This window comes from Notothenia coriiceps, unplaced genomic scaffold, assembly GCF_000735185.1.
Source record: "Notothenia coriiceps isolate Sejong01 unplaced genomic scaffold, NC01 NC01_scaffold00014289, whole genome shotgun sequence".
Classification (NCBI taxonomy): domain Eukaryota; kingdom Metazoa; phylum Chordata; class Actinopteri; order Perciformes; family Nototheniidae; genus Notothenia; species Notothenia coriiceps.
Window position 1 is genome coordinate 132,445 of NW_011346990.1, and position 9,453 is coordinate 141,897.

The window sequence follows — 9,453 nt, forward strand, 5'->3', positions numbered from 1 at the left end:
CAAACTGCTAGGCGTTATTTTATACTAAATCTTTAAAAACATTAATTTGACATGTCAGTTTATCAGTATGTATGTATCATGCATCCCTAAAACGTCACTCTTTTAATTGTAATTAGTTTAAGGGTTCCTTAGCTGGCCGGGTCTGTTTTGACCACTTATGCCCCTTTTACACCAAGCAGCAGTGGTCCACTGAAGAGACCAGCTACCTACTTGGAATCTGGTCTTCCGAAGAGGTACAGAGGAAGCTGGAGGGGAGCACACGGTCCAAAGCAATTCTATAACAATTGCAGCAAGAGATGGCAACCGCTGGTTTTGACCGTACCGTTGAACAGATTGGCAACAAATTGAGAAAAGTCAAGAAGGATTATTGGGACCAAAAGTGAGACCTCGGACGGAGTGGCGGTTTGGCTTTACGAAGCAGGCACGCAAACGGTTTCGTCATGACGCAAACGATGACGCAATGACGAAGCACCAGTCGGGCTCGGAGCGGTGTGAACAGAGCGGGAGCTGAACCGAAGAACCGGTTCCGTACCAGAAAAGCTCTAGCACGGAGCTAGAACGGGAAAAGCCTTGGTGTGAAAGGGGCATCAGAGAAGACCCACGTTTGTTGGACATCTGGGCCAAATGTGACAGAACAGAAGTATTTAGGAGCATTTTGTAGGAGCGCTAAAGCAGGATATCTCCCAGTGTCACCAAAAGCACCTGCAAAGCGGCACATTTCTGTCCAAAAAGAAGTACTTCTGAAAGGACACGTTCATCAGTCAATAAAAACAGACTTATGTTTTCTCCTGAGAAAAATGTACTGTAGTAACAGAATGCAAAATGTCACCAGATAACACGGTCAACGTTGACTTTTCTGTAGCCTAAATATCTCCATATGATTGATGTTCCCCTTCTTCTTATGTGTTTCCCTCCGGAGTTTTCTCTTTGGATCAAGCACTAAAGAAGATTTTAGCATTACACGGTTGAGTTAAATGTCCTTGCCCATGTGGATATTGATGATAAAAACATATAATATGCAGCCCTACCTTTGCTCAGACTGGGACAAACGTTAGCTTTAGATTATGAAAGCACCTTCAGAAAGAACTGGGAACCTTTCTGACAGGGAGAGCGTGTCTGCAGGATCATTTGCTGACTGTAAATCTCTGCCATTAGTTACTCTTGTCACCGTCTGGCGTTGGATCAGCCTGACAGTTAATCCAGAGATTAGAGATTAGAGAGCAATGCAACACGCTGCTTTTAATCTGTTTGTATAAACCCGACCCAACAAACAGAAACAAAGACTGCAGCCAATAGTGATCCTGTCACCACCGCTAAGCTAAAGGTGGCTAATGTTGGGCTCTAGAGGAACTACAGCACGGTCACATGACTTCACGTCACCACCGCTAAGCTAAAGGTGGTGACTACAGCACTTTTTGAACATTAAAGCATGTAAACATGTCAGAATAGAGGCAAGTATCTAGTTGATACTTGAGAGAAAAACTACATTTTGATAGACACATGATCATTCTGTGTTACATTTCTCCTTTCTGCAGATTCCTGAGAGGTGTTTTCAGACGACAGCACCATGAATAAAGTGTGTTGTAACTCACAGGAAGTGGCTCCACGTAGAGGATGAGGAAGTGCAGGGACATGGAGAGGCAGATGGCCCCCAGCAGCCAGACGTTCTCCCAGGGAGGCATCCTGAGCAGAGACTGGTTCTCCGACAGACTGAGGAACCGCAGCAGAACACACACATGGTCAACTCCTCCATACGGGGTTATCATTACACCACATTTGTATTAAATTAAATCACTTATTTTATGTTTTTTTTTGCTTTAATTGTATTTATTAATCTTTTTCTATAGCAATTAAGTTGTTCAATAAAAAAAAAATGTCATTGTTATTTTCTTAATTATATGATTTATTGCATTAAAGTTGTTTTTGAGCGAGATATTTTATTAATCATTCTTTTAATGGTGATTAATCAGATTATTTGTTATGTTATTATTTATTTGTATTGTGTTTTAGTTTATTATTTGATTTTATTAATCAGTTTCCTTTATATTTAATTTATAAAATAGTGATATCATTTTGTTTATTTACTAATCATAATTTAATTTTTTTATTTGATATTATTGTATTTTTGATTTTATCAATTTTTATTTAATTAAGTTCAATTTTATTGAATTTAAATTATAATATTACATTTTTATAATTGTTTTATTAATCATACATTTATTGTATTTAAGTTGTATTGTATATATTATATTTAGTAATTATTTTATTAATGTTGCGTTTATTTCACGCGGTTTTACTACTTATACTACTATTAAATTGTTTATAATTATAGCTTTTAATAAAACATTTTATTTAACATTTAAACAAATTAATTATTAAAGTTAATTCACTGCAAAACAATGACAGAAAATACAGTTTTGAGCCTCGCCAATGTGGGGATTTCCTACTTCTCTCCACAGATGTATTGGTATATACAAATCCACGCTGATAGTGTGTTTACCTGTTGAGAGCGTTGCACATCTCGATGGTGACGAGCACGGACAGAGCCATGGTCATCGGGTACGGAGACTCGAACAGTTCACACTCCAGACCCTCAAAGTCCGGGTTATCAGCCGCGCACTGCAGGAAGTGGCTCTGGGGGGGNCTATCATGTACATTGGGCTCTATTCTGTCCTATTTACAGATACTGGTGGCAGCACCCAGTGGTGCATATCTCCACCCCGCAATGGGATCTGCCATTGGTGCTCGAGGCTCTGGTCACAGAACCATTTGAGCCTCTGGAGCTCTCCTCCCTGAAAGCACTGTCATTGAAAACAGCTTTGCTGCTTGCCTTGACTTCGGCCAAGAGAGTGTGCGAGCTGACCGCTCTGTCGATGCACCCGAGTTGCCTTTCGATTCAGGGTGACCGTAGCAGGGCGACACTCAGACCGAACCCCCCCTTTGTTCCCAAGAACCTAAGGAGCTCGTTCAGGTCGAGGGCTATACAGTTAGACGGCTTTAGTCTTCCACCCCATATTGGGGATAGGGAGGCTAAATTGCACCTCCTCTGCCCGGTGCGTGCGCTGGCATGTTATGTAGGGTGCACAGCTGCCATTAGACGCACTGAACAGCTGTTTGTGTTCTTTGGGGATGGTGTGGATGGAAAAGCTCTCTCCAAGAGGCGCCTGACAGGATGGCTCTGCAAGTACATTTCATATGCCTATGGACAGGTGGGGAGAGCCTTCCCCACTGGGGTCCATGCACACTCTACACGTGGTATGGCTGTATCAACAGCCTTGTTCAACGGTGTGAGTGTGGAAGACATATGCACGGCGGCGTCTTGGTCTACGCCAGGCCCCTTCATAAGGTTTTATCTGTTGGACATTTCTGGCTCCTTCTCATCAATTAATCAATCAATCAATGTTTATTTATATAGCCCAATATCACAAATGTTACATTTTTCTCAGTGGACTTCACAGTTTGTACAGAATATCAGTATGACAATACGACACCCTCTGTCCTTAGACCCTCACATCGTACAAGGAAAAACTTCCAGAGAAAACCCAACAGTTTNCTAAAACTATTATTGATTAAGCCAAAGGACATTTTCCTCAAATATAATGAAGTTAAAGTCCTGTTAATTAGTGATTAATGTCCAGCATGCATTAAGTTAAGGAACGATAAGGGGTGTTGGTGTGTTGAAATGTACGTGCCGTTTCCTGCAAGACTCTTATCAGATCAGGAGATGATTGGTCACACAGAAGTTAGAAGAAGACAAGGTCCTTCTGATTCTAAAAGTAACGCTCACTTAACTCTCTTGTCATGACTCCAAAATCAATTGATTTTGGGGACTGCCTGAGAGGCGCAGAGGGACAGAAAACACGACACCACACACACACCACACGCACACACACACACACACACACACACCAGACACACGCACACACAGCGCACACACACGCACACAACACCACACACACACGACGCGACAGCGCGCGCGGCGCCGCACAGAAGCAACAGATGGAATCAACAAACTGCTGACTCACTACCTGGGGTCCCGCCCAGAAGTGAAACCGACCAATGGAACACTGCCAACTCACTGGCTAGCTCGCTCAGCAGTAAACTCGCCAATAACAAATAGCTAGGGAAGAGCAAGCGATAAAACTCCTCCCCACCTGTGTATAAATGTTGTGATCATTTTGAAGATCGGTGCTCTTGTTTCTGACTGGCTGTCGTGGTACGTATATCACACGGTGGTAGAACCTGAGCCCGGAGTACTCTGCAGAGTGCTTCGTGATTAGGTGATTAGGTGATTGGGTGATGTATTGTATGTTTTTACCATTAAAGCAGATTATTGTTTAACCCTTATCCTGGCTGCTTTTTTTCTTTTCCTTCTTTTAAAACAAACTCATAGAGGAACGCGCGAAGCAGAGATTCTGCCTCAACAGCAGTCAGTCAGAATGAATGAATGAAAGGGCATTTCTTTGACTATTTATAGGCAAATATGGGCGTTACGTGAAGCCCGCAAAAGCTGCACCGCATTTCGAGTCGGTTGTGATTTATAAAGGGAAACCGGCGTAGGAAGTGCCATAAGCACTTTCCTTGCCGATACGAAATGTTTGGTGAATCGGAAAGTGGCGAAAAATTTATGGACCTATTTTTCGGATTTCTACTACGTAAGCAACCTTCCCACGTCAATCCTACGCACGGCGTTATACATGAGGCCCCTGATCTCTGATCTCTCTCTTGCGTCCGGTTATACTTCACTTACGTTTATGTCCAAATCTATCAGATCTAGCTAGTTCTAGTTAATGATATGACTGCCTGCTTATCAAAGGACACCTAAACAATAAGCGTTGCTTGGCAACGGCCCCAAAGTATAGCCCCAGCATTATGCATATGTTTATATGAGGGGTCAAAATCCCATGCTCATAAAATGCTCGTATATTTTTTTCTCTTCATTCGCCACGCCCCAAAATAAATAAATAAACCAAATGTTAGTAAAAGTAATATTATATATATATAAAGTTTTATATTAACAGAGTTACACATATTTCAAAACGCGAAGTGTAATTAACTGCAGTTTGCCTCCCTGTCACCGAGAAGCACAAGCCCATGTTTCTCACTAAATTGTAAGTACAACTTGTTAAAAAGATCAGTTCAATGCAACTAATGTTGTCTTAATGTTATTGCATGATGTTAAAACTGGTTTTCCATGAATTTAGTGATGGATTGTAAACATTTGAAATGTAACATTTAAGTGTTTCTGATTACAATGTTGTTGTTTTAATAAATCAGACACTGATGGTGCAGCACTGTAGGCTACTGTACCTCTTTATATATGCATTTTTTCCTTAACAAATGGTTTTTGCGCTGATCAGGGGGTACTTTGCTGAATTTTTTTTTCAAAGGGGGTACATTATTGAAAAAAGTTTGAGAACCACTGAGATAGAGCACACTGTTGAGATGTACAACCTGCCTGTTTAACACACTTTGACCAACAGGGGGTTTGTGTTCAAATGAAGCCCATGATGAAGCCTCATGAGATGAACCCTTTTGCGAACCAATTGTCTGGAAAGCTTCATAGCTTCATAAGGCTTCATCTCGCCATCACTACCTATGGATAACTCCTGTGTTAATGACTATTATTAAGCCAAGTTACGATTCATATAATTATTCATATTTAAGAACAACTGACACTGGCTTCATCAGCTTTGATAAGCTTTAAAGTTTGATGTAGTGCAGCTGAGGATGTCACTGTTAGCTATAGCTCAGTTTCAAGCTAACCATTTCGGAAGTCAACCTTAGCCTCGGATACACTCGTTTTATTTCAACTTAAAATATAAATGTTTAACGTGTTTTCATCGTAGCCTGGCTTAATAGTCTTTAACAGTCGGTGTTTCTTACTTGGTGTAGTCCTCTCTCTTCTCGATGCGGTACTTCCGCAGCACTTTGACCTCGTGCAGGTTGTTGTCCACCTCCCAGTTGATGAAGTCCACCTTCTTCAGCAACTTCTGCTCATGGTGCTTTAATTTACGAACCATTTTCACTCCTTTCGCTGACTTATAACTATGTATTTACAAGACAGGCTGCTTCCCATGCAGGATGGGATGAAGAGAAAACACCGGAAACACGTGTTCTTCTTCTTCGGTTATAATTTACGGTGGACCATCTGGTCAGAGTGGACCACAGCGCCCTCTACCCTGGCACCACGGTAAACATTTTCAAACATCAGCAAATACAGTAACTCTTTATTTATTTAAATTATTATATTATTTTATTTTTTAAATGTATTTATTTATTTATATCCTTATTTTATTTTAATTTAATTTTATATCTTTATTGAGTTAATACAAATACTTAGTCAACTTAATGAACTAATGATTCCTGTGAGGACTTCTTGTATTTACTTTATTATCCAAGTTTCCAATTAAATGTACATCATTTATTTGGTTTCATCCATAGTCCTATAATTGCTTTTGGTGAGGAGTTTTAATATGTTTCCCCCCTGTGATACAAATGACTTGAAATATTATAAGGTTTTTCATTTCGGTCATTATGGGTAACATCCAGTAACATTCCAAACACACTTTTTTCCTCCAGCAGGAGTCACCAAGTGTTAGCTCCTTCAGGTCAGAGCTTTGTGGTTTTTCGCTCAGCAGAGCATGGGCGGATCTACCGGGGTGGCAAGTGCCACCCTAAAAATAGTCCTTGACACCCCAGCTACCACCCCAGTTGGCAGCTTTGTTTTGAAATAAAACTTGTGGCTTATTGGACATTTATGAGAGAAAATCCCTAATGTCCGAGTGTAAGTGAATGCAGCACGAGACGCGAGTCCCCTGGCCCTGGCGCGAGCGTGGAAATGTGATTGGTGGCGATTTCATTTGAACGGGACGGCGCAAAAGGAGAAGCATTCGGACCCAAGTAGACGGAAGGAATTAGGTATTTGAGGTCTACAATGACAGTGAAGAGACTAGTCAAGTTTGGCTGTACTCAGCATTGAATCAATATGATGATAGCAATTACTTGTCTTTCAAATTTGAAGGAGGGTGAGCAAGCATCTTGAGTGACATTCATCATTAACTCCACCAAAAAATATAGTTTATTCAATAATAACACTGAGTGAATCATAACAGTGATTGACAACTGATAAGAATGATATGATTGTTAATAGTATCATATTTATACAGACAAACATCAATGAGACAGTTAATGAATGTACTTATTGCAGCAGTCTGCATAGATTTGGTACCCCTGCTGGTCTAAGAGTGAAACAAACTCATTCAGTTATTGTTCAGTTAAAATTGATTCAATTATGTCTGCCATCTTATATATTTCTATTTAAGGCTTTACTGATGTGCCACAATAATGTATCCTGATGTTATTGAGTTCAAATATTAATATTATGGCTTTCCAAGTAAACATTGATTGATATGACTGTGATTAAATATATATGGATATATACTTCTGCCAGGGGATGCCACCCCTCAAATTCTCCTGCCACCCTCTTGCCACCCCATGAATATTTTTCTAGATCCGCCCCTGCAGCAGAGAGACTCAGTCCTGTGGACCGCGACATGTCCCAGCTCGAGAGAGTTCTCTGTTTCACTGATTCATTATCAGTCCGATTAATTTGAGGAGTGGAATCATACGTGTATAGGGAGCAAAAAGGAGAAGACTAAAGAATGTGAGCGGATGTGCATCTGGACACTTTCACCGCGTTTCCAGCTGAGACTGTCCGACAGGTAAGAGACTGTGATGGGGGGATCGGGAGGAAGGGGTTCTCGGAGGGGAAAGTTAGACTAGCCTATTTAAAAAAAGCAGAGATATGCTCAATCGGAGATATTTGTTATGGGTTTGTTAGTGTAGCGACTTTATTTTGTAATTGATCAAGCACGGGCGTTGGATGTTTGTACATGGACCGGGGTCTTAGGGTCCTCCCCCAACTTAATAACGGGAGTTTTTTTTATGCATGCATGGATTTATTTATGTATAGGCAGAGGTGCGAGAAGTACTTAGATATTGTAGTTGAGTTAAAGTAGAAGTACCTGAATGTAGGAATACTCTAGTAAAAATCCTGCAATCAAAATGTTACTCAAGTAAAAGTACAAAGGTGTTAGCATCAAAATATAGTTAGGCTGAGTCCCAAAAGTAGTCATTGTGCAGATTGGTCCATTTCAGAATAATAGATATGATATGTTTTATAATGATTGATCATTAAAGTGTTCTCAAAGCTGGTAAAGGTGGAGCTAGTTTGAATGACTTTGTACTGCAGGGTAGCTTGTGAATTTACTCCAGGTGGAACTAAAGTCTGATTTAAAGCAAGATATGTATTCATGTCCAAAACTTTATCCACATTCAAAACATATGGGTTCTCTTATGAATTGTAATATTTTGGGGGGAAAGTAATACAACAAGAACAATGAATACAGTCAGCTGTGCGAGACCTCTGCTGAGGTACGGCAGCACCACGTGGACAAACCAAACTGCAGTACACCTAACTGCTATAACAATTATGAAGAAGTTTTTTTGTTACCATATTTACATTTGATTTTTATTTCTTATCACGTTTATTTGGGTGGTGGTGCTTTATTACCTGTTTGGGCATAGCAAATTTGTTTCAATTTAGCCTATATTTATTACCAATATATTCGGGAGGACATATTTAAATATTGGTGGGGATAATTTGGCGTTGCTTTCAAGATACCTTCAGGCACAGTCTCATCAAATTATTATTAGCTGTATTAAGTAATAATAACAATCAGAGAAGCGTGAAATGAGATATTGGCACTTTAATAAAAACTGTTGATTTGATTTATTTACTCGCTCCTCTCCCTCCCACTTTGCCTCGTGACGGATCTACATCCTGATTATGTGAATGTCAATGTTTATTCAGGTCAACTCCCATTTAAACAAACAGATAACTGTTCCACGTAGATGGCAGCCCAATCAGCTCTTACTTAGTTATAGATGGCCTATAATTTACTCTACTGTGCATCCATGGGAATGTGCTAGGCTCCGTCATTTGATCGATATATTTTATTCATGGGTATCACAGAGGTGGGATAAGTACTCAGATTGTGTAAAGTAACAGTACCAGAGTGTAGGAATACTCTGCTACAGTAAAAGTCCTGCATTCAAAATGTTACTCAAGTAAAAGTACAAAAGTATTATCATCAAAATATAGTTAAAGTAGCGACAGTAAAAGTAGTCATTGTGCAGATTGGTCCATTTCAGAATAATATGATATGTTTTATAATGATTGATCATTAAAGTGTTCTCAAAGCTGGTAAAGGTGCTGCTAGTTTGAATGACTTTGTATACTGCAGGGTAGCTTGTGAATTTACTCCAGGTGGAACTAAAGTCTGATTTAACACTTGATTATATTTCACATCATTGACCACATCTGTAAAGTAAAACTAAAGGTATTCATACATGTAGAGAAAATACACCAATTGTACTCTGATTTAGGAA

The 9,453-nt window shown here is 39.9% G+C and overlaps 1 protein-coding gene across 1 annotated transcript in view; it reads right to left on the minus strand.

Moving 5' to 3' along the window:
* The window catches only part of LOC104948393 (matrix metalloproteinase-15-like), a 162,556-nt gene that overhangs the window by 130,286 nt on the left and 22,817 nt on the right, over positions 1 to 9,453 (minus strand). The window lies entirely within an intron of this gene.